This window comes from Oncorhynchus clarkii, chromosome 33, assembly GCF_045791955.1.
Source record: "Oncorhynchus clarkii lewisi isolate Uvic-CL-2024 chromosome 33, UVic_Ocla_1.0, whole genome shotgun sequence".
NCBI classification, from domain to species: domain Eukaryota; kingdom Metazoa; phylum Chordata; class Actinopteri; order Salmoniformes; family Salmonidae; genus Oncorhynchus; species Oncorhynchus clarkii.
In genome coordinates, this window is record NC_092179.1 from 20747195 (window position 1) to 20753194 (window position 6000).

Here is a 6000-nt window from a genome sequence, read left to right on the forward strand (position 1 = left end):
AACCTCAGGGGATAGAGAGCTGAGGCTGGCAGTAGGAAGCTCAGGGGATAGAGAGCTGAGGCCGGCAGTAGGAACCTCAGGGGATAGAGAGCTGAGGCTGGCAGTAGGAAGCTCAGGGGATAGGGAGCTGAGGCCAGCAGTAGGAACCTCAGGGGATAGGGAGCTGAGGCTGGCAGTAGGAACCTCAGGGGATAGAGAGCTGAGGCTGGCAGTAGGAAGCTCAGGGGATAGAGAGCTGAGGCTGGCAGTAGGAAGCTCAGGGGATAGAGAGCTGAGGCTGGCCGTAGGAACCTCAGGGGATAGAGAGATGAGGCTGGCAGTTGGAAGCTCAGGGGATAGAGAGATGAGGCTGGCAGTAGGAAGCTCAGGGGATAGAGAGCTGAGGCTGGCAGTAGGAAGCTCAGGGGATAGAGAGCTGAGGCTGGCAGTAGGAACCTCAGGGGATAGAGAGCTGAGGCTGGCAGTAGGAACCTCAGGGGATAGAGAGCTGAGGCTGGCAGTAGGAAGCTCAGGGGATAGGGAGCTGAGGCTGGCAGTAGGAACCTCAGGGGATAGGGAGCTGAGGCTGGCAGTAGGAAGCTCAGGGGATAGGGAGCTGAGGCTGGCAGTAGGAACCTCAGGGGATAGAGAGCTGAGGCTGGCAGTAGGAACCTCAGGGGATAGAGAGCTGAGGCTGGCAGTAGGAAGCTCAGGGGATAGGGAGCTGAGGCTGGCAGTAGGATGCTCAGGGGATAGGAAGCTGAGGGCTAAAAGGACCATAGAGCTAAAGCAAGGGGCTATGAAACCAGGAGGTGTTCTAGCCCCTAATAGGCTATGGGAGTAGGGAGGCTTAGACATGCTGGGGGACTAAATGGGCTGGTGTGCCTGGGAACAGAGGGTGAACTAGAGACAAGGCTGTGGATGGCACATGAGATGAGAGCTAGAGGCTAGAGTGGCTGCAGAGCTGTGGTAGCTAAGGGAGCTGCAGGTTCAGAAAGATCCACAGAGAGACAAAATACTCCAGGAGAGGAGAAAGACAACTCTTTCAGTGTGGACATTATGCTGCCCTGGGATAGCCTGTACCCTCTACCTGACTGACCGCTTCTGACTAGGATAAAGCAGACCATTATCGCTGCTATCATACCTCCAACCAGAGCCTCCACTAGGGAACTACAGTACTGACTGTCTAAAATGATTCAGGTTTTTGCTTAGAATACAGTGCCCATGCTCTCCAATTCAAGCATAATTTTATTCTATTAAACTAACTCCAGCAAGCAATTCCCTCTTGTAGTAGGAAAGTTCCCAGGTAAGTAAGATGAATCTGTTGAAAACTGAATTATCTAGCTAGAATCCAACAAACAAATAGTCTGATTAGATGTTAGATTGTTAAGGGAGAGAGGGCTTCAATAAGATAGAATAATCTAAATAAAGAAGAGATTGTGACTCATATCATCTAAACAAAGAGCTTCAGCTCTATACAGAAATGTAATGATACTGTCACACCCTGGCTTTTTATTCTCTATTTTGGTTAGGCCAGGGTGTGACTAGGGTGGGCATTCTACGTCCTTTTTTCTATGTTTTGTATTTCTATGTCTTGGCCTGGTATGGTTCTCAATCAGGGACAACTGTCTATCGTTGTCTCTGATTGAGAACCATACTTAGGTACCCTTTTCCCCCACCTGTTTTGTGGGAAGTTAACTTTGACTTTGTTCAGGGCACATAGCCCAAAGCTTCACGGTTTGGTTTTGTTCTTTGTTTTGTTGGCATCATTTTTAATAAAGACAAAATGTACGCTTACCATGCTGCACCTTGGTCCAGTCCTTCAACCAGCCGAGACAGATACACTGCTTTATCTAAGCGGGGTCTGACTATATCCTTGTACTTGTGAACTCACTGTTAATCACGGCTTTAAAAGTCCAGTGCAATATCCAATCATTTCTGGGTAACAGTTAAGTACCTTACTGTGATTGTTTTCAATTAAAATGGTCAATAAGAAACAAATTGCTTCTTACAAAGAGAGTAAAACTGGAAATTAGCTGTTACTGGCAGAGAGGTTGGAAACTCTCTTTCTTATTGGTCTAACTAATTTACCAACTGGAGATGTCACCAGGCAGGCCAAAACTCCATCCCGCCAAAACAGGCAGAAATTTCAGGCTGTCTTTTCAAACAGCTCTTACACTAAAAGAGCATTACCATTATTTTCAGTATTATTCCAACCCCGTAGTGTGGAAATATATATTAAAAGGGAAATTCATTTTTTTGGCTCCACTGGCCCTTTAATATCCATTATTGAGAGTAGCATGCTGAGGGAGCAAAGTTTTTTAGGCGTGGAGCACAAATCTTAGACGGGAGCTAAATATATATTTTATTTTAACTAGGCAAGTCAGTTAAGAACAAATTCTTATATACAATGGCCAACCAGGGAACTGCCTTGTTCAGGGGCAGAACAACAGGTTTTTACCAGCTTGTGGATTCGATCCAACAACCTTTACAGTTACTGGCCCAACGCTCTAACCACTAGATAGATACCTGCCGCCTAAACCAGTGGAGCAAGTGGACCGAACTTATGTTGCAATGGGGGCCGTGCTGAGCCTGCCTTTTTGACCATAAAGATTTCAAAGGGAATAAAACACATTGAAATATAATTACAGGGGGTAGCTCAGAGCTTCTTTGTATGGATACAAGTACATCATGCTGCAGTGGAAATGTTTGTTCAAAGGAAATGTTTGTTCAAAGGAAATGTTTGTTCAAAGGGTCCCGGTGCAAGGTTCAATACAATATCAGCTTTGTGTCATCAGACTTTTCAGCTGTAAATGACTTTCTTTAATAACAATGATTATTTCAAGGGTTACGGCTTCTTTCTTTGAATAACAGACATACACTGATACAGTTATTAAATAACACGTATGAAATATAATAAACAAAATGAAGGGGTTGTTTGATGTAACTTTTCTTGATGTTATTTAATGAATTCTGTAGATTTCTCCAAAAGCAAAACCCATTCAAATGAATCATTTAAACCTTTTAGTTTGCTCTTTCCTGTATGCCACCCGAGGTCTAGAGAGAGCTCGGAGGCTCAAAGGAAGTGTTCTGCAAATTAAACAATGCTTATTTTAACATTTATTTAACTAGGCAAGTCAGTTAAGAACAATTTCTAATTTACAATGATGGCCTAGGAACAGTAGGTTAACTGCCTTGTTCAGGGGCAGAATCACAGATTTCTGGTTGCTGGCCCAACGCTCTAACCGCTAGGCTACCTGCCGCCCCTAGGTGACGGCCCGCACTCCAATCCAAATGCTGTTGTAACCCAAATTACCTTAATGCCTCTGTTCTCCTTCTCTTAATGGGTGCCGGTGATGGAGGCCTTTTAAGTCGCCTTTCCACTCCAAACACACAGGGTCCAGGAGAGAAAGAGAGAGTCCGTGGGAGTGCTCTGTCTGCATTTCATCTCCTTCTACCTGGGAGAGAGATGGCTGCAGATGGGGTTGTAGAAAATGGAGAGTGGCAGGGTGAGAGGAGGGGCCGCCAGAGTAAAAACTGCTGCCTGGCGTTTCCCCGCTCCACTCCAATATCCCAGGTAGATCAGCGGAACGCCCAGGCGGGCGGGTGGGTTGTCGTAGTGGGATTCTTATCTGTTTACATCATTACACATTGTGTTTAGCGGCACATGGATGGATGCCCTGCAGTGACAGCCAGGGAAGGGGATGCCCTTCAAAGTGTGCATGGGAAGGAAGGGGAGGGAAAAAGAAAGAGGGATGAAGAGTAGGGGGAAATTCACTGATAAGAAGAAGGAAAAACTGGTGGGATTGGGAGTTTCTGGCATACTGAGGAGAGAGAGCTTTGATGTAGGTTTCAAGTTATTCAAGTTCTCCCTGAGTCTTTTAGCCACCCCCTGATGTTTTACAGTTTTTCTAAATTGCTAAGACACTTTTAATGAAACTTGTTGTCCACTGGATCTCCACCATAACCTAATTAGCACAACATAATTACTTTTTGCAAAAAAAAAGTAATTTCTCATTGCTTTCACACACATTGCAAACAATAAGCACATTTGTGCAAAGCAGTAAACACAACTCTCTACAAAATATGCAAAACTCAGTTGAATAAATCACAGCTGGTACAAATTACTCTCATGAATGTGAACCTCTTCTGCAATGTGTGCAACATTTCTTTGTGCAATTGTTCAATCAGCAATCAGTCCTTATTCATGCTTAAAAGAGGTCACCTCTGAGTTGCTGTTTGCAAGAATGGACCAATTAAGAGGCAGAGGGCAAGGACAAGGGAGAGGTAGAGCTGCCCACAGAGGAAGATAGTGCAGCTCCCAGTTCAAATGGAGAAAGGTCAAATAAAGCCTTTTGTTTCTGGATATTCATGCTCTTGACTGCATTGGTTATCGTTGGTCAAATCATTTTAGGACAAAAGAATACAGCCCATACTGTCACGCCCTGACCTTAGTTATCTTTGTTTTCTTTATTATTTTGGTTAGGTCAGGGTGTGACAAGGGGTGGTTTGTTGTGTTTTGGTCCTGTCTAGGGTTTTTGTATGTTTATGTGGTTGTTTACTAGTCTAGGTGTTTTGTATGTCTATGGTTGCCTAGATTGGTTCTCAATTAGAGGTAGCTGTTTATCGTTGTTTCTGATTGGGAACCATATTTAGGCAGCCATATTCCTTGGGTAATTTGTGGGTGATTGTCTATGTGATGTTGCATGTTTGCACTCAGTGTTGAATGCGGTCACGTTATTTTGTTTGTTTAGTGTACTTCGTGTTCATTCGTCTAACATTAAAAGTATGTATTCACATCCCGCTGCGCTTTGGTCTCCTCACTACGACGATCGTGACACATACTGTGATAACATGTTTACTTGCCTTTCATGGTGCATTCTATAATTATAGTATCAATAAATGGTCCAGACATATAAAAGAGGGTTAACCATGTTATCGTATATATTGACAGTTGTAGTTAGTATTTATTGGGACATTTTGTAACAATTGACAGAAATCATTTTTTTGTATGTTTGATGGAGGTAGTTGATTTTGTGTCATGTATTTAATGTTTTGAAATTCTTAATGCATTTTGCAAATGAAATGTGTCATTGTGGCCAATGGGTTTCAGTTCGGGGCTTTGTGTTAATTGTTTTGAAAAATTAAACCACCCTTCATGTTATTTGGATGGAAGAGAATCCCCTTCAGCCTTACTGCTATGAAAACCCTGGTATTGACCACAACTCTATCCTCCTGATTCCTGCTTACAAGCAAAAATGAAAGCAGGAAGAACCAGTGACTCGGTCAATAAGAAAGTGTTCAGATGAAGCAGATGCTAAGCTACAGGACTGGCTTGCTATCACAGACTGGAACATGTTCTGGGATCCTTCTGATGGCATTGAGGAGTACACCACATCAGTCACTGGCTTTATCAATAGGTGCATGGAGGATGTTGTCCCCACAGTGACTACGTACATACCCCAACCAGAAGTCATGGATTACAGGCAACATTTGCACTGAGCTAAAGGGTAGAGCTGCCGCTTTCAAGGTGCGGCACTCTAACCCGGAAGCTTATAAGAAATACAGATATGCCCTGTGACGAACCATCAAACAGGCAAAGCGTCAATACAGAGCTAAGATTGAATCATACTACACCGGCTCCGACACTCGTCTTATGTGGCAGGGCTTGGAAACTATTACAGACTACAAAGGGAAGCACAGCCATGAGCTGCCCAGTGACAAGAGCCTGCCAGACGAGCTAAATCACTTCTATACTTGCTTCGAGGCAAGCAACACTGAGGCATGCATGAGAGCATCAGCTGCTCTGGATGACTGTGTGATCACACTCTCCGTAGCCGACATCAGTAAGACCTTAAAACAGGTCAACATTCACAAGGCTGCGGGGCCAGACGGGCATGTGTTGAGCAACTGACAGGTGTCTTCATTGACATTTTCAACATTTCCCTGATTGAGTCTGTAATACCAACATGTTTCAAGCAGACCACAGTAGTCCCTGTGCCCAAAAACACTAAGGCAACC

The 6000-nt window shown here is 44.2% G+C and overlaps 1 protein-coding gene across 2 annotated transcripts in view; it reads right to left on the bottom strand.

Annotated features, from left to right (window-relative positions):
- LOC139393236 (myotrophin) overlaps nt 1-3665 on the bottom strand; it is a 59443-nt gene extending 55778 nt beyond the window's left edge. The window contains exon 1 of one of the 2 annotated variants that reach the window (XM_071141704.1): nt 3296-3665. The gene's annotated coding sequence lies outside the window, so the exon portion shown is untranslated. The remainder of the gene's footprint in view (nt 1-3295) is intronic. The other variant, XM_071141705.1, reaches the window with a different exon arrangement.
- Between the last annotated feature and the right edge of the window lie 2335 nt (nt 3666-6000).